Source organism: Pinus tabuliformis, chromosome 3_1 (genome assembly GCF_031772625.1).
Source record: "Pinus tabuliformis cultivar Carrire ecotype Pingquan chromosome 3_1, CPIR1, whole genome shotgun sequence".
Taxonomy (NCBI): domain Eukaryota; kingdom Viridiplantae; phylum Streptophyta; class Pinopsida; order Pinales; family Pinaceae; genus Pinus; species Pinus tabuliformis.
Window position 1 is genome coordinate 296,313,769 of NC_142301.1, and position 25,831 is coordinate 296,339,599.

Genomic DNA, 25,831 nt, shown 5'->3' on the forward strand with positions numbered 1-25,831 from the left:
GTGAGCATCCAGGAGGATTGAACTGAGATATGGCTAGCTGTGAGTGCTAAGGCTTTATATAATTCTAATGTATTTCCACCTTGTATTATAATACAGATAGTGGGGTTTTTAGCTGAGGCTTTCCCCTGAGTATTTTTTGTGTTTCATGTGTATTGATTCTTCTTCTTATGGTTATATGTGTTCATCTTTATCTTTAAGCTTCCTCAAGTTTGATAGTAGAAGAAGATTATAGTATTTTGCTTTGGTATATTGCATTATCGAGTTAATCTAGAGTCGGATTTTCTACATAGACCTTAGAGGTAGATTTGTAGAGAATTTGCAGAATTTCTACATGGTATCAGAGCTAGCTGATCTGTATAGAAATTTCTACATGGTATTAGAGCTAAGTTTATCGAAGCTGTGAATAGTATATGGAGACGAGAATTCGAATTTTGAAGTTCAAGGTTCCAGGTGAAAATCGAATTCATATCATACTTTAAAAAAAAAAAATATTGAGATGGGACATTATGTGACTAATTGCCCATCGAAGAAGTCAAAGAAGGGATCCTCGGAAGGATCGGAAGGTGAGGCATTAGCCTCTCAGTTCGAAATGGAATTTACTCTCATCGCATGCATGGTGTCATCGATGATGGGTTGTGGTTGGTATCTTGACAGTGGAGCCTCCTTCCACATGATTGACGATAAAAGTTTATTCAGTACCTTGGAGGAGAAATACCTCAAGATTCGCATAGAGATGGGTGATGATGACAGGTTTAGTGTTTCAGGAGAGGACACAGTTTCTTTTCAAAGGGAGCATGGACCTCCTATCACCTTTATAGATGTGAACTATGTGCCTGGACTGAAGAAGAACTTGGTATCGATCGTGATGTTGGAGGACAAAGGCTACGATGTTGTCTTCAATGAGGGAAAGGTTTTCCTTAGACACATCACCACGAGGCAAGTGAAACAGATCGGTTGACGAGTTAAGAACCTGTATGCTCTTGAGGTTCAAGATGCATGCAAAGCCTTGAGGAGCAAGAAAATGTTAGATACTTGATGGTTGAGAGGGAGAGTAAATTACCTCTCAACATGCAACCCCATAAGAAATCTCAAACAATTGTGAAGGAGCCACAATTGGAGATGATGAGAGGAGACCAAGTGGAGGCATCCACTCATCCAGAGACCTCCAGTATGGGGGGAATTTCGAGTAGAGTGGGTAGAGGGAGCACATGTAGCCATACCTCTAGGTGTCAGGTGGAGCAATGTCAAGTGATAGTCTCAAGAAGGCTGAAATTGGGCAGCGTCCATTCAGAGGTTTTATCTCATGGATCGTACCTCGTTACGGGAGCCCAAAGTACATAGTAGTGAGAGGAATCAGTGGGATTGATGTAGTCAGAGATCAAAGTGACAGAGGCTAGAGCAGTCAGATACTGAAGAGCACAGAGAAGGATTGACAATAGTGCAGAAAGGCTGAGTCAACAGAAGCACAGAGTTTTCAGTTGACAGAGGAAATAGAAGTCAAAGACTTTAATGACAGATGCATCATACTGATTTAGTTTGGATGTTTTTTTTGTTTCAAGAGTTGTTGGAGCTATAACACTCGAGAGAAGTGTTACATGCAAAACATTCCAAATGTTCAAGATCGGGATTGAGTTGAACTCCTTTCTTGTTGAGAGGGAATGTTGAAAATAGTAACAAGAAATGATAAAAAAAAAAATAGAATCCAAAATATTTGAATTTTAATTTGTCCTTGAATTAAAATTCGAATTTAGTCTCAAAAGATGCTCGGAAATAATTAATTAATTCATTATGGATTAATTCATTGGAGAAATTCAAGTTAGAAGTATTTTCTGAAGTCATGCAAGAGTTATCTCTTAAATTAAGGAGATTATCCCTTAATTAAGGAGATAAGATTGAGTTATATTTGAGTTGTAATTAGTTAGATCAGTTTACAAAGTTAAGTCCATTTAAATTAGTTCCAAATTGTTTCAGGAACTAATTGTGAGTTATTAGTCAGTTGATGCATGCATGCAGTCAACCAGTGTACTACAAATAACTGAAGATTCCCTCATCAGTAACTCGTGCATGTCTAATCTGAGAAAGAACTAGTTGAACTAAATGTCAAGGACAATGTACTATCAATTGCATGTTTTCTCCTATAAAGGAAACTCATTCATGCAATCAAGGCAATATTCCTTGAGGAATGCACAATTTTATAGGGTGTGAGATCAGTGTGAGTGATCAGTGTTACACTTGGTAACAGTAGGATCACCCAGGAAAAATAGCGCAAGGAAATAGGAGGCTTGGAGGGCAGAGGAGAAGGCTTGTGAGAAGCTTTGATTTCTTATGAACATCAAGGAGGATTGTACTGAGAGCTAGCTAGATGTGAGAGCTAAGGCTTTGTATAATTCTGTTGTATTTCCACCTTATATGATAATACAGATAGTGGCGCTTTTAGTTTAGGCTTTCCCATTAGTATTTTCTATGTTTCATGTGTATTGGTTATTCTTCTTATGGTTATATGTGTTCAACTCTGATTGAGCTTGATATTTAAGCTTTCACAAGTTTGATAGTAGAAGTAGATTATAGTATTTTTCTTTGGTATATTGCATTATCGAGTTAATATACAATCATATTTTCTACATAGATCTCAGAGGTAGATTTGTAGATAATTTGCAGGAAATTCTTTAGACAGATCACCACGAGACCATGTAGAAATTCTTGCAAATTCTCTACAAATCTAGCTCTGATACCATGTAGACATTATGACTGTAGATTAACCTCATAATGCAATATAACTAAAGAAAAATACTTTAATCTACTTCTAAAATCAATTTTGCAGAAGCTTGAAAGATTTGAGCAAGATCAAGCTGAACACATATAACCAGAAGAAGAATCAATGCACATGAAACACAGAAGAATACTCAGGGGAAAGCCTCAGCTAAAAAACCCCACTATCTGTATTATCATACAAGGTGGAAATATCTTAGAGTCACACAAAGCTTTAGCTCTCACAGCTAGCCAGCTCTCAGTACAATCTTCCTGGATGCTCACAGGCAAACAAGGCTTCTCACAAACCTTCTCCTCTGCCCTCCAAGCCTCCTATTTCCTTGCGCTATTTCTCCTGGGTGATCCTATTGTTACCAAGTGTAACACTGATTACTCACATTGATCTCATGCCCTGTAAAACTAGGCAATCCTCAAGGAACCTTATTCCTTATGAATGGATCAGTTTCCTTTATAGGAAAACTCATGCAACTGATACTAACATGTCCTTGTCTTTAATCTCAACTGGGAATTTCTCTTAATAGACATGCATGAGTTTCTGATGAGAGAATCTTCAGTTATCTCGAGTACACCAGTTGGATGCATGCATGAATTAACTGATTGAACTCACAATTAGTTCCTCAAATAGTTTGGAACTAATTTAACTGGACTTAACTCAGTAAATTGAGCTAACTAATTACAACTCAAATATAACTCATCCTTATCTCCTTAATTAAGGGATAATCTCCTTAATTTAAGGGATAACTGTTGCATGACTTCACAAAGACTTCTAGCTTCAATTTGTCCAACTAATTAACTCAAGATGAATTAATTAATTATTTTTCAAGCGGGTGGTGAGACTAAATTCGAATTTTAATTCTCAATTTTAATTCAAGGATAAATTAAAATTGGAATATACTGGATTCTATTTTTATCATTTCTTGTTGCTATTTTTAACATTATCTTCTCTAAAAATACATCTTATCAATAGTCATAATGATCACACAATGTATCAAGTTATTCTACTTCATTGGAAGAAATGTCGACTATTCCATAATGTGTGTATCTTGTTTTAACATGGAATGAAAATTCATTTATTTCCACCTAAAAAATCAGAAAAAATGGCTTAAAATAATCTTGTGGCATTGGGTAATCCAAAATCTCTCCCGTGGATTTGGTTCCTCTCGACCATGGCATAAACTATAATGAAAAAAATTGGAATTAATAACTCACATGAAAAAATTGTCCCACAACAAGCTAAACATTCATCTAATATCTTGTTTCATATTGCATATGATTTCTTTTCCGTTCCTAGATTCCCCACCTTTTGAACCTTCCTCTAACTAGAAAAATTTAACAACATAAATTCTATGCATGAAGTTGTTATTTACCATCATAAATTGACTCATAATATTAGGCCATCTATTTATCTTGTTTTAATAGGTATACATCTAAAACCAAATAATTAAAAATATTTTTGAGGACCTAATATAATAGGCTAGTTCAAGAAGGTTGTTCAAATTGTAGATCCTTTCCTTGAACTAGTAACAACTTGGCACTTTCTTCTTGCGATGAGGGCGGTGGCACATCAAATTTTTGGGAACCAGTTAGGTTAGCTGAGACCACAAAGCTTATTTCACCGAGGACATTATTCAGACATCGAAGCACAACCATAGAAGTCTTAAACCTCAATGGACTAAATCATTTTTCCATGAAAAAACACAATGTCATTTAGAGTTCAATACTTGATATTGATGCTTAAGCCCATTTGAATATTCCATGTGGATACATTCAATAATGTCGAGGGTGGCTTGTTTGGGGTTTCAAAGTTACAATCCATCTTATTTTAGACATTGATCAGTGTATTAGAAAATGCATCCCTACAAGGCGTGCAACAAACCCAACAACTACAAATAGGGTACCCTTGTAAATAAATGTACCCAGTGTATCTAAGACCATAAACGATCTTGTATCTAGCATGTCACTTGTAAGCATCAAGAAAGAACACGGAGAGTCTACATTAGCATTGTTTTTAATGAGGGAGCCAACAAGTACATCAATACAAAATTGACAATGGAGCAAACAAGAAAAGTGGAAATCATGGCGGATCCAACAACAAGAATGGAAAGCACAAAGGCCAGCTCATTCAAACTACAGTTAGGCCTGGACGCCATGTCACAAAGGAAACACATACTTACACCTACGAGCTTTTCCAGTAGGACCTTAATGAAAACTCTAGGTCTACTTCTAATTTTGATTTCCAACCCCACAAAAATGCACCCAACAGCCCACCTCTCATATTTTTCTTGTTGTTATTGTTCTCTAACTGCCCCTCTCACCCTGATGACTCCCCACCTCTTCCTCCTCCACCACTGCCCCCACCTACTCCTCCACCACCACTATTTTTGTCGTAAACACCACAGCCCTTGCCTCCATCTCCACTGTACTCTATATTTGGACGTATTGTTGATGCCCAAGTTTTGAGATCCTTTAGACTACATGCATTCCCTTGGTTTTGAAACCTAATGGAACCAAACTTTTGATCCCTTCTCCTTGCACAACTGTTAACTGGAAAAGTAGTTGAAATAACATTATTATTACTATTTTTCATAAACTTCCCATTCAATAAACCCCAATCAAGTTTTTTATGAGTTACGCTTGGGGTTTCTACAAAGGAGATCGATGGGGCAAGGAAGCACATCATCAACTGTGACGACATGTCCAAGACATCCACAACCATGAATAAGAACGACAACACTAAAACGATGGATTCGAAGTAACATTACAAATGGTTGATCATAGAGGTTTCCACAACTGATCAATTTTGAAGACCTATAAAGCTTTGATCGCAAACTAATAAAATTTCAATAAAGAAGAAAAATGCAAATATGAAACAAACCACTAGCTCCATAGAAAAACTAAAAAAAAAAAAAAAAAAGAGGAATATTCACCTTTTGCAGGAATCACAATCATGGCATCACAATTAGAAATATTCAAAGAAAAACATGAAAGAAATTGATCTTTAAAAAAAATGAAATAAACCTGCACTTTCCGCCAAAATCAACAAATATTGAGTAACAAACAAATTCTAGGAGAAACTAAGAAAGCTATCAATCTTTATAAAAAAAAAAAATATAACTCCCAAATATCACTAGAAAAAATGAAAACTAATAATAGAAATGTGGGCCTCATGCAAGGGCCTCCCTTGCATGAGACCCACATGGCCTCTCTAACGAACTATCAAACCTACTTCACAAATCTTGACGAGGTAAAAATGCACCATCGAGCAGCGGAAATAGCCATGTGTATTGCATGATGATTCACATGGTTTCATTGATCATGGATGTCGTGTTTTTTGCAATCACTGAGGTTGTTTTTCTCTAGAGTAGCATAGGTATTTCTGTGGTGAGTTGGATTGAAAGAAGGTACTACCCTACTGTGAGATAGAAATGGGTATCAAAAACACCTCCTTCACTCCCCTAGATGTGAGTTCAAGGTACAAACGTTGTAGAAGTTGAACTAGTAGATTACCCACCATAATTTCATTTAACATCCTGACCATTTCAAGATAATATCCAACCCGAGAAAAGTAAGGAGGTGTTGATTCTGTTTATTCAATTCCATATCCTCCATATTTAGAGGTTCATTAGACCCAAGTTATGCCTTTAGTGATCTCAGAGATGAAAAGGGAGATGTTCCAGATGCTCTGTACAATGTTACAGATATAGACCTCCAGATGGATTGCTACATTCTAGTGATTATAGGTGTGGATAAACCACTAGATGTGTGTTCCATGAATATAACTCTCCAATATACTCTCATTAAACATAAATAATTTTCTAGTGTTATGACTAGTGTTCTTTGTTCTCTCTTGATTTATTTTTTGTTTCTTCATCCAACTTCTTGAATAACTATAGGATTTATGGCCCCTCATCCAAGTATGGGCATCCATCCAATATAGTTTCAAATATAGTCGGAAAATTTTTTAAGAATGAGAGAGGTATAATTTGTATCTAGTGCTTCTTCTATCTTTGTTTTCTACGCTTTTGCTTCTATACTCTTTTTCTATTCTTATGGACTGGAAGAAATGCTCTATCACAGGCTCACATGGGGAAGAAAGAACTCTTCTTTATGTATTTGTGCATCTACACCAATTGTAGGATTTATGCCAACTTTTAATGAAAACTCTTTCATGCATTAGGCATAGCAGAAACACACGAATGATCTTGGGAGCTACGCATTAGGCATAGAAAAAATAGAAGAATTATCCTCAAAGTTACATTAGATATGCTAGTTGAATTGTTGTGTGAATAATCCTCAGAGTTACACATTAGGCATAGTAGAAATAGGTGAAAGACCCTCAGAGTTACTGGTTTGCAAAAAGGATAAGGGATATATTTATAGGACAGGACAAAATGGAGATAGGACACACCTGGAGAAATGAGATAGATGACACTTGGAGAAATGAGAGAAAGGAGATAGACGTGTAGATTTTAACCCTGTACATAAATTACCTGCATACAAATTCTAGAAAACATAAAATAAACGATGGTCAGAACATAAAACATAAAATAGATATACACAAATATTTTCCCCTGGATCCCAAAACCGTGACTACGAGATTGATTTTTCATTATTTTCCTTTCAATGTTATAATACATATATATACATGCCAAAACATTCATAAACCCCAATACATTAACCCTCGATTACAACATAACCATAGTTCATTTGACCGTATCTACCAAATACCATGGGCAGAAAACCATCATGCCCAAAACCATGTGTGAAACCTATGCATGAAACCATGGGTATGTCTGCCCACCTAATATAGGGTCAAAAAAAATTCATGAGGCACTGCCTTGGACACCGTGCAGGGGGGATTCTGGTCTCCTGAAACCCCCAAACAAGGGAGGTTGTAACGCCACTGTGACCACCCTGCTGCACGTGGCACAACAAATGGGGGGAACTGTCACCCCACTGTGAAAATAGTATAACACACACCCAACATTCTCCCACTTGTTGTTTTATTTTCCATACAGGGGGTCACAAGAGAGCATAGTCATTGATCCATCCCTGCAACACCCATTTGTTTCTCTAGACCAAGAGAAGTTCTCATTGCTCACAAACTTCGTCAATTCCTGCATCACTCTTCAAAGTGTCCATCTTTACCAGCAACACCATTTTGTGATCAACCATATCCCTCACAAAGTCATACTAAACATCAATATGCTTTGTCTTCGAATGATAAGCATGGTTCTTTGCCAAGAAAATTTCATTTTGGATATCATAGTCTATCCTTATAACTCATTGTACTAACCCCATACTTGAACACAATATCTACAACCAAACTACTTCCTTGCTTGCATGAGTGGTTGCTAGGTGTTCTACCTCCATAGTTGAAAGTTCCACTATAGAATTTCTCTTGCTCTTCCAATTGATTGCTCCTCCAAATTGATTAAACACATACTTGTGTATCTTCTCTTTTCTAGATCTTGAGTCCAATCTACATCAACAAAGTCATGAATGTCCAAAATCTATCCAATCCATGTCTTCCTTGGAAGCATACACCATAATCCCTAGTGCCACATAAATACCCAAAACCCTGCTTCATTGTTATCCAATGTTTCGTCCATGGTTTTGACATAAACCTGCTCAATACTCCCATTGCATCTGCAATGGTTTGTCTAGTATAGACCATTGCATACATTAGGCTACTAATTACACTTTCATATTGAAAACAGGACATGTCCTCTTCCTAATCTTGTGTCTTGGGACAATATTCAGTAGATAACTTTACACATACAAGAATAACAACCTTCACCGGTTTACAATCATGCATATTAAACCTATGTAATATTGAATCGACATACTTCCTCTAGTTTAACCATAACTTCCTCTTTTCCCGATCTCGTTTAATTTCGATGCCAAAAATAAAGTTTGTAGCACCAAGATCCTTCATGTCGAATTTGGAGGACAATTGGATCTTCAAATCATAGATAATTTCTTTGTTATTTCCAATCAACAACATATCATCCACATACAAGACCAAATAAGTAACATGATCCCCAATTAATTTAAAATACACATAGTTATCTGCTTTGGTTCTTTTGAAGCCAAATCCCTGTTTATATTTATCAAATTTTTGATACCACATCCTTGGTGACAGTTTTAACCCATACAAACACATTTAACCTGCATACCAGTTCTTTCTTACCCTTCACTGCAAAGCCTTTAGGTTTCTTCATGTAGATCTCTTCTTCCAGATCCCTGTGAAGAAATGTTGTCTTCACATCCATCTGTTCTACCTCAAAATCAAAAGCATCATCAACAGATAAAAGTAATCTAATAGAAGCTACCTTGGACACAGGAGAAACAATATCACCAAAATCAATTCCCAACACCTAGGAATAACCTTTTGCTACCAATTGAGCTTTGTATTTATCCACCTTGCCTTCTACATTCATCTTATTCTTAAATAACCATTTTCTTCCAATGGGTTTCCTTCCCGTCGGCAACCCCACTTGATCCCAAGTGTCATTTTTTTCCAAATATACCATTTCGTCAACCATGGCCTCTTTCCAGACTTTTCCATCCTTTGAATCTACTGCCTCCCTAGCAGTTCTAAGATCATCATCAGTGAAATATAATGAAAATTTTGAATAGAAGCCATATGGACTATACCTTTCTGGATGCCTTCTTTCTTGAAATGATCTTCTCACAATTGGAGTTTGTGACTCTTCATCTTTTGATTCCTATTCCACTCTTGTTGGCTTATGGGGGCTTGACCTAGGTTCAAAGTTATTTAGCCAAACAAATCCCTACACTACTGCCCCTTTTGGCGTCATCCTGCAAAGTGCGGATTGAAGTCCCACCCAAAGCAATATGGAGGGATGTTGGAACCAAGTTTCCGCACCCTTGAAATGGATGTGATGTTAGTTTAGTCCAACTAAACCTACCTTCACGCAAGTTCCTTTGCACACTGTTCTACCCTTTAGTACCTTCGCAATTTGTTAAAATTGAGTAACCAGGGGCTGAAGTCCTTTCGTGCCACTAAGGCAGCGAATTGCGATATCTCCTAAACTACACCAAGTATCTTACTTATCTTATTAACGGGCCTTCATTATATTTTCATAAATAGATATTCTATTGTGCGTTCACTTAGCCAATAGAGTTATACACATTTGCACATGATATAAGCATTAAAAGTTAAATTTAGACCCAATATAATAGATGCATAAAATAGAAAATAAAGATGTAGAATTGATAGAAACTTCTCTTTATTAATATTTCCACTATTTACAGACTCGACTCGCATTGTGCACTCAACTACAGTGGTCCGCACACTCAGCTACAGACTACTAGGCCTCCATGCACTCAACTACAGACTACTAGGTGTCTGCGCACTCAGTTTCAGGGGTCTGCGCACTCAGGTGCAAACTACTAGGCCTTTACACACTTAGCTACAGAGCCTCTTCCTATGCTACGACCCAAAACTAGGCTTTACACTTCAGATCTATCTCACATACATCATTCTTTCTTAGACATTCCGTTATTGATTAGCTACCTTAACTACTTAGAGCCTCGCTCTATTTATATAATCCCATGGTCTGCAGACCATGGGTAGATCTTTTGCAGCCGAAATTACATTATCAAAATAAGTGCGGACAACCCTATGACTCTTTAACAACTATGCCCTCTATGCCCACAAAATGTAGAGTCTTTACATTGGAATTACAAAATTGACCAAAATCTAGGCTCTGAGCCCCAAAACTTCCCTTGGAGAATCCCGTGCCCAACAGGCCCCCAACACAAACATCGTGACTCGCCCTTGAGTCACTCTATAGGTGCAGAGATCTTTGCGTGAAGACCTCCCAACTCTGATTGGATCACTGCAAGTTCGGCAGTGCACTGAGCGTTGCCTGCTAAACTTCCTCTACGTGTTGTTTGGTGACCACTGTCATTGAACTACTGCCCTAAATCCTCTCCTAAGTTTCTTACAGCTGCGCGAGCTTTGCTTCAATGGAGGTTGTAATGGTATATGCCTCATCAATCCATGACTGTAGGCATGCTTTCAAAACTGCTTCCTTATGCCAAGCAGCATCCACCTGCTCCTTGAGCGCCTTTGCCTGCTGCATCCTTGCGAGCCTCTATGTAAGGGAAACCATCTGCATGGTCCCTTTTACCTCGTCATATCTCTGTTGCAATTTGCACACCTATGTCTCTAGGAATTCTATGTTCGAGTCCTCCTGCAGGGTGGTGAGGACCTGGATCAACTGCTCGAACATCTTCGTGCAGTCTATCACTGCACTGTTAACCACCGCCATTGTTGTTGTGATCGCATTGATTCACTGTTCCTTAACCTCCATCGGAGTTGAAGGTTGCACCTTCAACGGCAATTATGCTATATGAAGGTTCAACTTTAGCTGAACCCTGGCCATTTCTTCTCTGCCGTCACGTAACCCTCCTACTAATTTTAGGACGCACCCCTCCATCGGTTCCTCTACTTGGATGGCCAACTCTAGGACCATCTAGAAGGCTTCCTCCACCACCTACACTACCTATTTGTTCTGCTCCATTGCCTCGTTGTGCTGCAGGCTAAACTGCTCAATGTTGATGCTCTCCTTGCTCATTACCTGTAGCGCGCGACTCTCCCTGGAGTGTAGTTCTGCAGTTACTCCATCCTGCAAAATATGGAGTGTCTATCGAGAGAGCGCAACCATGCTTAACCTAATCCCTTTCAACATGCTGACCATAGGCCTGTTGGCCTTATTTTTTGTAATGAGTGCTCCATTTGGTAGCACTATTGTGTTTGTCATCCTGGTGCGCAACATTTCCTCGGCCTCAGATGTGCCGACTGCGAGGCTGGTTGACATTGTGCTAGCCTACGAAGTGTGCACCTGCAAATGCTATATTTGCATCCCAAGAGCCCCTAATACCATTTGTTGTTGCTCCTCAAACTGTTGGAGGGCCTCTACGATGATATCCCGCACTATTTCACAGATATCATGTAGATCGCCTCAGTGAGGGTGATTGGCTCGAACGATGTTTTGAGGCCTGTCTTCTTTCGTGGCCCTACCTGCTCTCTTGGGTGTGAATGTTTTAGCTGGGTGGACATTGTCTATAGGTCTACACCACCTTCTTCTGTGCCTGTTTCTGGCTCGAACGAAGGCGACTTCTGTCCTTCGTGCTCTTCTTCTGCTATCTTCTGCTCTTCCTCAACAACCTTCCCAACGTCGCGCGTTGCCTGGGCCTTAGCCACTGCTTCTTCCTTCCTGTGTTTTTCTTCCAGCTGCACCATCCGTAGTTTCATTTCTTCCTTCTTTTTCTGCATGGTGGACTTCTCTACTTCCACCGCGAAACCAGCTAGAGCACACCACTCCGACGGCCAAGACTTAAGGACTGCAAAAATTACATCATTGGTCGCTAAGTAAGTTAGCTCATGCCACATCTTTGTAGGGTCCTTCCACGCCCTGATGAAGACATGGTGGAAGTCTGTGTTGAACTTCGCAAAGCTCTACAGATTGTTGTAGACCGTGGGCGATAACCACAACTCGTGATTAATCCCCATTCTGATGTTCATCTCCATGAGCACCCAAAAGATCTTTCTCTCATTTACCCTTTGTGCATCCCTGGTTACCCACAACAAAGCATACTTCGCTACCTCTGGAAGGTCTTATGCAATCGACGAGAACTAGCTATCTTCAAGAAACTCCCATGCCACTAGTACTATTGATAATAAGAGCCATGCATAATGGAATATTTTACCCTGCTCCTATGCCTCAAGGCAGTTATCAAGGAACTTACCGCATAGATAGTTTTCCCAGTTGAACTGGACCCCCTTTGTGCATTGTGCTGCTAGTGCAACCACTAGCGCAAGCACCTTATCCGTACAACACTTCCACATCACCTTCCCTACCAATATCTGTGTCATTGTTGAAGCTAAAGATGGTGTACCCTTGCTTCTTCTTCTCCAACTTAAATTTCTTTTTCATGGCCTCCGCGATGGCCAAATCGTCACTCTTTCCTTATGAAATGTTTTTTGGGTCCTCCCCTGCACAAGGGAGCCATGCAATCTTGTGAATCCGATGTTCTGTGATGGGGATGGGCTCCTCCAACCATAAGCACCCATCATGCCCCAAGTAGAGCAGCTGCCTGATGAGAAAAATGGTCACTCGGGCGTGATGGTAATGCGACACCTAGAGTAGGTTTAGCAACCTTTCTTTCTCAACCCCTCTAAGCGATTTGCATGACTCCAACTCTATTATTCTAGTTGGCACGTCTTTCTTTTGATGCATTAGCTGCATGGTCGCTAAATGCAGGAACTTCTCATGGTCCGCGAGGTCCCAATCTTCAAATTTTAATACAGGAACCATCCCAAGTGTGCCCCCTCAAAAATAATGTCGTCAGGGAGTAGCGGAGTTTGTAGAGAGATCTTGCTCTAATTTATATCCTTGGGCACCTTGGATTTACCCTTCCATGGAGGAACATATTCAGGTAACCTGGTGAGAGGATCCACACCCTGGGTTTCAACTTCCATCTCTACATCCTCCTCCTAAACCAGGATTTCGTCAAACTCTTCCTCCTCATCAGCCTCCAAATTAATGGCCTTCCCCTTTTCCTCCATTGTGAGCTTGGCCCTCGACAGATTTCTAGGTGAGACACTCACTAATATCATGGCCTGCTTAACCTTCTTAGGTCTCGACATACGTAGTGATTTAGGGATATCAACGATTATTCCAGCGCTCTCTAGGGATTCCACTTCAATAATTCCCTGCACAGCTTCCTCGGTAGTCATTGCTCTGGTATCCATGACTTCTTCGGGTGTTGACATAGTGCGGTTCTACATTTCTCTTAGTGTATCTGGTAATTTCTCAAGTAACCAATTCGCCTTTAGAATATCAAACAAGTCTCGGTTCATGAATATATGAGCATGTAACAACTCAGTTCTCAAATTTCGAAGTGTTTTTTGCTGGACAACCCTTTGTAATTTATAGTGCATTTTGAATTTGAATTCGACCGTTCTCCCCACATTCGGTCCATTAATGCTAGATTGGCAGCAGATTTTCAAGAATCTAGCCCATAAATTTCATCTTAAATTCCTGCCACCTGCTCCATTTTGCCCCAGACCAAACATCACATCGTGAATAGTGACTGTAACAGTCACTTTCCAGCAGACCTCTGCGACAGCGCAGCTGTCTTCGTGCTATCGTGGGCCTTGTGACACTTCGCTACTACGCGCATTCTTGACATTACACAGTTCTTGGGCAGAGTAGTTTATAGTCCCACACCTCCTTTCAGTAGCGTGGAGTGCTAAGACTATGATTCAGTCAGCTAGTCAAGTGGTTGGGCCACCTGTGTATGGCTTCAAACAACTGCCATTCACTTTTCCTAGGAAGGGCTCTCCATTTAACTTGAACAGCTGTACCGCTCCTCTATTGGTAATCTCCTTAATAATATACGGCCCTAACCAGTGCATCCTAAACTTTCCTGGGAATTTATCAAACTTACTATCATACAACAACAGTAGATTGTTTACTTTGAATGTGTGCAGCTTGATGTGTCGGTCGTGCCATGCTTTTTCTCACTGCTTTTGGACATGCTAATGGAATCCAGCCAAAAGTCGTTCTTCTTCAAGCTCTTCCAGCTACGCTAGCCTTTCCTCCAGGGCTCTGCGATCCATCATACCTGTGAGCGCTACTATGCGTAGACTAGGCATGATATATTCCATAGGCATTATGGCCTCCATTCCATAGACAAGACTAAAAGGTGTCTGCCCCGTCAATTTCTTGCATGTCGTTCGATAAGCCCATAACACTACAGGTATGCATAGGTCCCAATCACTTTGCTGTGAATTTCGTACCTTGGTCAGCACCTTTCATACCTTGTTGGACACTTCTGTGCATAGAATCTTCTACGTGGTTGCTCTTCCTGCATAATGTCTTCCTAATATTAAGAGCCATCTGCAAGGTCTCCCCCCCAACACATGCTTATTGACCATGTATTTTAGCGCGAAATTCATGTGAATTTGCGCAGGTTGGGGCTTCTCTCTATAGGCCTACCTCCACTTGGCCAATCACCCTGCCAAGGATAATTTTAGGGGCGAATGTTCGCCCTTTGGCGAAATTAAGGGGTTTTAAATTTTTAGTGGGCGAATATTTTGTATCATAGTACATTTTTACAAATCACCTCAAATAGCCCACCTTATTTTAAGGGAGAGGGTAAAAAAGGTAAATTTAGCCCTTGAAATTAGGACTTACAACCTTCCATTCGCCCATTTTCAAGAATAGGTTTTATTTAAGTGAATCCATTCGCCCATTTTCAAGAATAGGTTTTATTTAAGTGAATCCTATGGGCCAAATACCATATTTATAAAAGAGGTATGGTAAATTAATAAAAATATAAATAAATGAGAGGTATGGTAAATAAATAAAACATTTTTTATATTTACTCCATAAGTCACCTTATATACATGTAACGGTGTAAACAAATAAAAATATAAGTAAAGTGGAGGTATGGTAAATAAATAAAACGTCTTTTTATACTTACTCAAACGGTATGGTAAATAAATAAAAATATAAATAAACTAGACGTATCGTAAATAAATAAAACCTCTTTTTATATTTAGTCCATAACCCTCATTCTATTTATGAAGGCTCAAGAAAGAGGTTTTATTTAAGTGAATCCTATGGGCCAAATACCATATTTGTAAAAGAGGTATGGTAAATTAATAAAAATATAAATAAACGAGAGGTATGGTAAACCAATAAAACATTTTTTTATATTTACTCCATAAGTCACCTTATATTTACGAACACTAAAAAAATGGGTTATATTTAGGTGAAACCTATGGCCAAAATACTATGGGACAAATACCATGGACTAGATTGTTATTAATACCATGCAAAAAACCATTATTAACCCTAATATTAGAATTAATAAAAATAAAAATGGCACATGGTATTGACCCATGGTATTCACCAAAATGGCACATGGTATTGACCCATGGTATTCACCTAGAATGTAGCCTATTTAAATGGGGGAATTAAACCAGCATGTAGCCTATGCTAAGATTCACTAGGACTTTACAAAGTTTTATTATTTAGTGAAAGACTCGCCAAGATCTTACAAGATTTTATAATTGAGTAAAATATTCGCTATGCCTGGTGAGAGATTCGCCAAAAAATTATATATACATATTATATTATTGATAAAATCGCCTTCCATTTTTCCTATATACCATGGAGATTCGCCCATTTATTATATTTATAAATTTAGGGGGGTTCTTAAAATTTTCCCTGCACCCTGCCCATCATACTTTTCTGTTAGTCGCGCCTTATTCTTCCCAAATCGTACTCAAATCATTCTCCTACATCCGTGCCAATCATCAAAGCTTCCTTTGTGCATACCCCACCATATCGCAGGCGTAGCACACAGTACCTAGTCCAAGGCCTGGAAACGTTTCTTTTCTGGCACCTCCCTTTTAAAGTCATCCAAGAAGGTATCTACCTCATTTAGACAATCATAAGTAGGCAGATCTCTTACTTCTGTCAACACGTAGTGTAGTGACCAGGTCATCATGTTAAAGTTCAACATAGTTACTTCATGTAACCGATTCTGCCATCGTTTTACTTCTTCATCAGATTGAAGTGTAGGAAATTTCGCGTTCCCATGTAATCCATCCATCCGTATTTGGATTCAACTAGTCTTCTTCTCACGTTGTTATCTTGCAGATGCAGTCCATATCATCATCACTTTCATAGTGATGGAGTGGCTCTGTATAGCACAATCCTTCAACGGGGTCCAGGGGTACTATTACGTGCAGTGGGTTCTTTTCAAAATCATCTTTCACTTCTTCAGATTAATTAACCCGTTCATGTCAATGGCCCAGTCAATTCCAAGGAGTGCGGGGTAGGGGTTATTGTCATCAACAATCTCTATTACTTTGAAATGTGCCAGCGTGCTCACTCCCTCAATATCCACAGTTATTCCCTGCAATCACCCCATAGGTATTATTTTCAGTTGATTTGCCATTCTCAACTGAATTAGAGACCATTGCAGCACATGTCTTCCCATTCTCTCCCATGTATGCTTCAGTCAAACATTCACATCTGATCCTAAATCCAGAATGACTTGATCCATCTCATATTCTCTGATCTACGCGGTGAGCCTCATTTCTCGTCTCATTCTTGTCTTATGCTTTCCGATCTTCTGGACTACGCGTGGTTCTCCTGGCGTGGTCCCAACGCATCTATTGATAAGTTCCTGTAGCCCTTTCACAGTCTTACAGCCATGCAGTAACTTCAAACATGTTTCGAGAAAAGCTGTCAACATGGATAGGTCCATTTCTGGCTCCGTTTTATCTTTGCTTACTAAAGTGGAGGCGTCAACAAAGCTCTTCTTAGCTTCCATGCAAGTTTCTCAAGCATGCTCCAAATAAAACTCTACTTCCTTCGCCGGAGCTTTGTGAACCCAAGTACTCTCTTCTAGCTATTTGCCTTTGTCATCTCCCATCGCAATTCCACTTCGGAGCATAATGTATACATTCGGGTTTTCCTCACGTGGCTTAAACCTCATCATCTGCAGGTTTTGAGTTAGGGGAGGCGGTAGCACTCCTTTGTCACGTATCCCAGCTATTAGCATAGGACAATCTTCTGTCTCATTATCGAACATCATGCAATACTTTCATGATGGGTGCATTGGGTTTGTGCAACCGAGGGCATAGTGTCCTTGTCCTCCGTAATTGTAGGAAATAAATTGCCCACAACCTCTACCAAGTCCTCCTCTGCCTCAGCCTCGTCCGCACCCCTGAAATCCTATTCACGCCATTCCTACATTCTGGTCAAGGGGGTCACGTTTTGGCCTGAACCCTGTAGGTGGGGGTTCTATCCATCATCAACTCATAACTTCCGTAGGTACGCTCATCATGTCCCACAAACCTGCAAAAGTTGTACAACAATTGTTGCGAATTTTGTGTATACTTCTGTAATAAGTGACAATTGTACGTGGCATGTTTTCTAGCTATTTGACAGATCATGCACCATAAAGCAGGTGTCGTACTAGGTCCTGCTTGAGGTTCTGGTCTTAACGACATCGGTCCTCCTCCTGTGAGGTAATTTTTAAAAACTAGGAAGTGGTCTTTGTCATGACCCTAACTCTTGCATTTTACGCACCACACTTCTTCGCGCACTTCTGGTTGAACCATCCTCTCCTGTTTCCAACTCTACATCTCAAGGCACATATTCTTTAGCTGTGCATGGATCTGCTGAACTCCTAGGTTAGGACTCTGCATCGGGGTCTCATGTAACCTCATAGCAATCTCTAAGGCGTCTGCCTAACTCGTTATCTTCTGCTATGATAGCGCACTCCTTAAATGTGGTAGTAGTGAAGCTACAAACCACTCGTGATGTTGTCCATCTGTCAGATTCACATTTGCTTCACAAATCATACATTTCAGCCTCTGATTCAGCTCCCAAGGAGTCTCACCTAGTAGCATCATGATCTCTTTAAATCCAATGATCAACTGTGCTTCAGAGTTAGGCCTGCTAAATTCTCTATTCAGAGCTATCTGGATATCTGCAACTCTCGCATTTGGGTTATCGTTGGAGTACTTAATATACCAGGTCAGCGTGCGATCTTGTAAGGTGCTAACCAGCATTGCTTTCTCTATGGTCATCTGTAACACCTTGCGCTTCCCATACAACCCTTACAACGAACCAGAATTGGTATGGATCCTCATTTCCCAAACCTTTGAACACAAACAACTTCACTGTGCTTACCATATTTAATCGCGGTGGTGGTGGAGTTGGTAGGGGTGAAGATGGAGGTGATGGAGGTGAAGTCGGTGGTGGTGTGGGTGGAGGTGGTATTTGTGGAATTCTTTGTCTTATTAGATGAATAGAACTTCACAGAGAGACCTTCATGAGCTCTTCCTCGTCTCCTCGCAGAGGTGAAGGGGCTATTTTCTGGACCCTTATTTCCTTCATTCCTATAAACCCTTCCACTTCGCGTAGCCCCAAACATCAAGGTAACTACATAACCCACTTTTCGCACAGCAACATTTTAATCCAAGTATTCAAATGCTTTACGTACTTACCTCACGGTCCTTTGAGAAAGTGTCACTCTTCCTCATTATAGTTGACTGAGGTGTCAACCTCAAACTCAATAACTAATCCTCCTATAATGCGATTGAGCCAATGATTGATGACGTGTGCGATCTTATACTCTGATGCTTCCAATCTCTGCACCAGCTATAGGGTCCACACAATAAGACTATCAATTTTCCACCTTCCTTGGCTATCTGCTAGCTTCGCAATCCACTCGTATAGCTCAATAGGGAAGGACGTGAAAAATATTTCTTGGATCTCTATATATAGGTAGCTTTCTAGCCACTCTTCTTTTGATAGGCACGGGTTTCTATTCTCCTGCACCATGAACTCGTGAATTCTTCTATCCAACCAGCCTTAAATTTCTTTCTTACTTGAATACCAGTGATACGACATCACACATCTCTCATGCAGATTCAAGCCTCAGCAACGGAACCATTTGTTGGCTTATGGGGGCCTGACCCGGGTTTAGAGTTATTTAGCCAAACAAATCCCTACACTATTGGCCCTTTCGGCATCAGCTCGCAGAGTGCGGACTGAAGTCTCACCCGAAGCAGTATGGGGGGATGCTGGAACCAAGTTTCCACACCCTTGAGATGGATGTGATGTTGGTTTAGTCCAACTAAACCTGCCTTTGTGTAGGTCGCTTCGCGCACTTTTCTACCCTTTAGTACCTTCGTGATTTGTTATAATCGACTTTCGTGCTGACCTAAGAAGGGGCTAAAGTCCTTTGTGCTACTAAGGCAGTGAACTGTGATATCTCCTAAACTACGCCAAGTATCTTACATATCTTATTAACAGGTCTTGATTATCTTCGCGTAAATAGATATTCTATCTTGCATTCACTTAGCCAATACAGTTATACACATTTGCGCATCATATAAGCATTAAAAGTGAAATTCATACCCAATATAACAGATGCATAAAACAGGAAATAATGATGCAAAATTGATAGAAACTTCTCTTTATTAATACTTCCACTATTTACAGACTCGATTCGCTCTGCGCACTCAGCTGCATGGATCCACACACTCAGCTATGGACTACTAGGCCTCTGTGCACTCAACTGCAAAGCCTCTTCCTACACTACGACCCAAAACTAGTCTTTACACTTTAGATCTATCTCGCATACATCATTCTTTCTTAGACATTCTATTATTGATTAGCTGCCTTAACTACTTAGAGCCTCGCTCTATTTATACAATCCCATGGTCCACGGACCATGGATAGATCTTCTAGAGTTGAAATTACATTATCAAAATAAGGGCAAACAACCCTATAACTCTTTAACAACTGCATGCTCTACGCCCACATAATGCAGAGTCTTTACATTGGAATTACAAAATTGACCAAAATCTGGGCTCTAAGCCCCAAAACATCCCTTGGGGGATCCCACGCCCAACAACTGTAGAGTTTGATTCTTCCTCGTTTAGCTCAAACTATATCATCTCAGATTCCTTTGGTAGGACTTCATGTTTAATAACATCTTTAAACTCTATAAATACCACATCTTAGCTATACACAACCTTCCTTGTTTCTGGGTTCCAAATATTATAACCTTTTAAACCATCCTGATACCCATTAAAGATGTACCTTTCGAATTTACTATCCAACTTGGTTCTTTTCTCCTCCGGAAAATGTACATATGCATCATCACCAAATATATTCAGATTGGAAAGAGCGGATTTCCTACCAGTCCATACCTCGTGTGGAGTCTTGTCCTCCAATGCTAATGAAGGTGATCTATTAACTAGGTAACATGCAATCTCCACCTACTCTGCCCAGAATTCTTGTCCTAACCCGACACCAATGAGCATGCTTCTTGCCTTTTCCATCAATGTCCTATTCATTCTTTCTACAAATCCATTTTTCTAAGGTGTGTATGGAGTAGTCTTCTACCATGTTATACCACACTTCTTACAAAACTATTCAAATTCCTTCTTGCAGAACATTCCAACATTATCTATCCTCAACACATTTATCTTCTCTCTATATGGTTTTCTACCATAGCCTATAATTATTTAAACCTGTCAAAGACTTTGTATTTATTCCTGAGGAAATATATCCATGTATTCCTTGAGAAGTGATCTATAAATGATACGTAGTACATAGACTTACACAGTGATGGAATCGACACAGGTCCAAACACATCACTATGCACAAGCTCTAATATCCCTTTTGCCCTCTTAGCACCAGAAGGGAAACTCACCAGATTCTTCTTCCAATATACACAATGTTCAAAGAAATTTAAATACAGAGAGAAATTATAAATGCCTTCTACCATACTATTACCAAGAATTATGCAAAGGCACTTCTCTCCAATATGTCCAAGCCATTGATGCCATAGCATGGTATTTTCTCCAAAGACCAATAGATTATCTGCTCCACTTTTAGGAACCATAAAATTGTTGCATCCATCAATAATAGTGTTACCCAGAATCTTGTATAGATTTCTAATATGAACTCCCCTCATCAATACTAGTGCTCCCCGAACTAGCTTGTGGGTATCTTTCTCGAACACTATATTTACACCTGCATCACCCATCTTTCTTACATAAATCAAATTTCTAGCCAATGTAGCAATATGCAGAACACCCGAAAGTGTTCTAATCCTTTCAACTTACAACTTCACCTTGACTTTTCCATGTCTGACAATTATATCCTTCCTGTCATCCCCTAAGAAGACATCACCACATTCATATTTCTCATACTTGTAGAACCACTCCCTATGGCGAGTGAAGTGACAGGATGAAATTGAGTCCATTAACCATGCCTCATGATATACATGTGTACTTGAGGAAGAAGCCATGTGCACATCCCCACCTTCATCTGAGGTGGTTTTCGCCTCTACAAAAGGAGCATCATTAGATATCTTTCATTTTGTTGCCACTTACTACAAAATATGTTTCCAAGTTTCCAAAGGGTAAATGAGAAAAGAATTTTGCAGTCATTTTCCAAGTAGTAGAAAGACTCAAAGTCTAAATAAAATCCCCTCCATTAGATATTTCTCTGTAAAATCTTTCCAATGATATGTGGAAGTCCAAAAATGGACTCTCAGACCAAAAGATATGGTTTGATGAAGTTCAAGTATTGAAGCCTTAGGAAGGAATATCGGAGGTCCGATATATCAAAGATTGCATATCGAAGGTACAGAGATATTGACGATTGTAACATTAGAGCATTCCTGAGCATAAAGTTAAGATCACTTACCTTAGCTATGCTCAGGAAGATAACCTGACCTGAGCTACGAGAAAGAAAGGGGATAACCTTCTCTCTCTTTGTTCAGTATACCGCTCCACAAGCAGGCGATCAGAGCATCAGAGCATCAACCATATCAACGATCACAACATCATAGAATTAGGCATATCGGTGATAACAACATTAGATCATCAGGTATATCGACATTTGCATATCGGAGGTCTTTAATATCAGAGAAATGGCACATCAGAACGTCGATGAATCGGAGAATCAGAACTTCTTAAGGTGAAAACCTTTAAAACGTTGCGATATGCGTAATGTTCCGATAGTGTTAAAAACTGTTGGGAATGCCGACAAAGGATTAACAAATGATTTAATTGCAAAATGAAAGGTGGGAAGGCCCTTTTCTCTCTCCTCTAGCAGGACATGTGGTGGCATATGATTGGTCTCGAAAAGCTACAGTGGCATATGGCCTCAGTATAATGTGGCAGTATAGAAGGACACATGGCAGGAAGTTATGGACTTTTGAGGGGGTCCAAGGGGAAAAATCTCGGTGACACATGTAACCGCTCATGAGGTGCCACCTAGAGTGATGATTTCATATCAGATTTCAACATATCGGAGTTTGAGGATGTCAGCACTTTGTAACACTTGATACTTCAAAAAGCTTCGATAAGGGGGCTCCAATATTGGGTTGGCACCACGGTTGCAAAGACTCAAAGAAAAAAGGGTGTTGATCACTTAAAAAAGGAAAAATAGCCCCTAGCAAGAAAAAAAATACTATAGAAGCTCAAGGCTAAGTCGAAGGTAGCCACGGCCCTATGGTGAGAAATGCGGGAAGAGCTAAGCAGAAGGATCTCATCATATCGAAGGTTGGCAATCTCAAGATTAGAATACTACACCACTGTGAAAACTGTGATATGGAATTGCTCTAATAATCATGAAACAGAGAGTTAAAGGCGTATGGGTCAGAAACTACAAGATTGAATGTGGGAACAAAGGAGTTTGTCTCAGGAGTAATCACAACTTTCAAAGATCGTTGGGTTAAGGTAGCAATGATCACAATCCATAGGAAAGAGTGTTGGGTCTACCTTGAGGTGATACAAGTCATATTTGTGTTCCTATGCACATCTTCAATGAGTGAATGGAAGTATGGGACTCAGGAAGCAGTGTGCAGGTCACCTGGCAATTAATTTCTCATAATGGAGCACCATGCAGTTAGGCACTGAAAGACTGTCAGGTCAATCTCTGTTTCTGCACTGTGGAAAGAAATCAATAGTTGATCACTTCCATCTCGATAGAGTGGGGAATTCAAGCAGTTAAGGCAAAAGAAACAGGTGAAATAATCAAACAATTAAAGAGGAACATCATGGAAAAGACGTGGCCTGATCAGAGGCCATCACAGGAATGGCAGGGAGATATTTTCCTCAACCATCTTTCATTTTTATCTATGTCTATGATTCTGTAATTTTTTCATTTTCAAGAATGGAATCAAATCTGATTGTAATCATTGTGTGAAGCAGAACCTTCACATTCCAAGATAGCTAGTTTATTAGATAGCTAGAGCTTGGCTGAGATATTTTATAATTGTTGTTGAAAGTTCCCCCTCTCCTTATAAATAGAGTTAAGAAACACTTAAAAGAGGTTGCTAATTTTTGCATTCTAGAGGCCAGAATTCAGCTTTTGTAAGTTCTGAGCTCTATTTATAGAGAGAGCGGTTCCACTTTGGTTCAATTTTCTTGTTCATAAGGTGCTCAGGCACATACAATTGTTAAATGTAATGGGCTAGTGATTTGGACTCCATATTCAACGATTAATGAAGCAGTTTGGTTGATTCCAATCAGAGAAATGTGTAGTATGTTTCCCCTTTTTATATCATTTCATGTATGTATTTTTTCTTCTAAAATTGTGTTATGAAGTTGTTGATTTCACTCTCCCATTGTTGTATTTATGCTGCTAAGTAGTGAGAAGTACCTGTGTAAACACAGATTTACTTATGTTATTTGATAGCCTGAATTACCTATATGTAAGCACATATTTACTTATGTTAATTGGTGACAAATTTATTCATAAGGCATAGAGCTTGAGACCTTAATCCGCACTTCACATTTTCTGCATTTTCACCTCCTCACTCTTCCATATTTTTGATGGAGATTGTTGCTTAGGATTTTGTGTTATGTCCAGCCCTCTACATCGATTTCCCTCCTTTCCTTCCTCCTATTCATCTATACTACAATAACAATGTTACATTGTGTATTTTTGTGTGTTAGCCACCAGAACCAACACGTTTCTCTTTGAAATTAGCCATATATAGCAATGTTTATTTCAATCTATGTGTTTTCTTAAGTTTACCTTGGCAAAGGGCTATTGAACAAATTCATGACATATGGAGTGCAACAGAAATCCTTTAGATAACCTTCGAAAGAACTCCTCTCGAATGCCCTAGGAAATGGTATCCTAACAAGCTAGAGGCTATCTCTAGGAGGCTTCTATATTTTCTAAAAGAAATTGTGTGACCGGAGATAGAAAAAGTTACAATATATTCTTGGGCCATTGTCGATGAATGAATCACAATATTTTTCCCTGGGTACGAAAATTTGTTCATTCCCTTTATCGGCTGAGCAAGGGAAGTGTGGGTTGAAAATATCTCACCTTAGAGACTCCACTGTTTGAATCTTATTGTAAACATCTTTCTTTGGCCTACGATACTGTATATCAATACCAAGCTCAACTAGAGTGTTCATGGAGGAGATTAAAAGGGTTGAGTATCAAATATCAATTTGGGGGCAATGGTGCATCCCTATTTTAGTTGTTGACTTCCAAGAGAATAATGGCATAAGGCCTAGTACCAAGGAAAATTTTAGGGGCTAAGATTCGCAAGTGGGATAATTTTCCACGGTTTTTCCAAAAAATGATTAGCTAATTTCCATTTTTTCTAAAAAGTATTCACCAAAATTTTATAGTATAAAATAATTTTACCTTAAAATTCACCAAAATTGTATATAGATACTACATAAAATTATTATAAATTTTAATATTTTAACAAAAATATTGGAAAACATTTTACAAATTGCATATTATGGACTACTTAAATTTGTTAAGGTTTCTAAACTTTAAAATAAATTTCCATCCTTCACATTTTCCCTGTCTAGTACCGAGATGCTCGGCTGGCATCATTGGTAGGTTGACCTCACTTATGTGAATTGAGCGATATTCCTAAACATGAGTTGTATATAAATTAGATCACTATGTGAGTGTTTAATTTCCAATTTTTAGAGTTTTTAGTTTTGTAGTTCAGTTTTATGAGGAAAGGACTCCCAAAAAATAAAGTTCCATTGAGATTTTCTGGTTTTATAGGTTAAATATATTTTTTACTCCATGCCCAATGGTGAAGGCTACTAGTCTATAGGTACACATCACCTTTCCAGTAATACATTGTCCCAAATTAGAGCCAATGTTGTCACTTACTACAAAATGTGTTTCCAGTTGTCCAAAGAGCAAATGAGAAGAGAAGTTTGTAGTCATTTTCCATGTAGTAGAAGGACTCAAAGCCTAGATGAAACCCTCTCCATTGGAAATTGCTTTGAAGAAGATTTCCAACAATATGTGGAAGTCCAAAAATGGACTCAAGGATCAAAAGATATGATCTGCTCAAGTTCAAGGATTGAATCCCTAGGAAGGAATATTAGAGGTCCGATGTATCGAAGATCACATATCAGAGGTCCAGAGATATCGACGATTACAACATCGGAGCATCAGCCATATCAGTGATCACAACTTCA

The 25,831-nt window shown here is 39.2% G+C and overlaps 1 pseudogene; it reads right to left on the reverse strand.

The window, feature by feature from the left end:
* Positions 1-4,248: 4,248 nt before the first annotated feature.
* On the reverse strand, positions 4,249-5,044 carry LOC149186952 (protein RETICULATA-RELATED 3, chloroplastic pseudogene; annotated as a pseudogene).
* Positions 5,045-25,831: the final 20,787 nt, after the last annotated feature.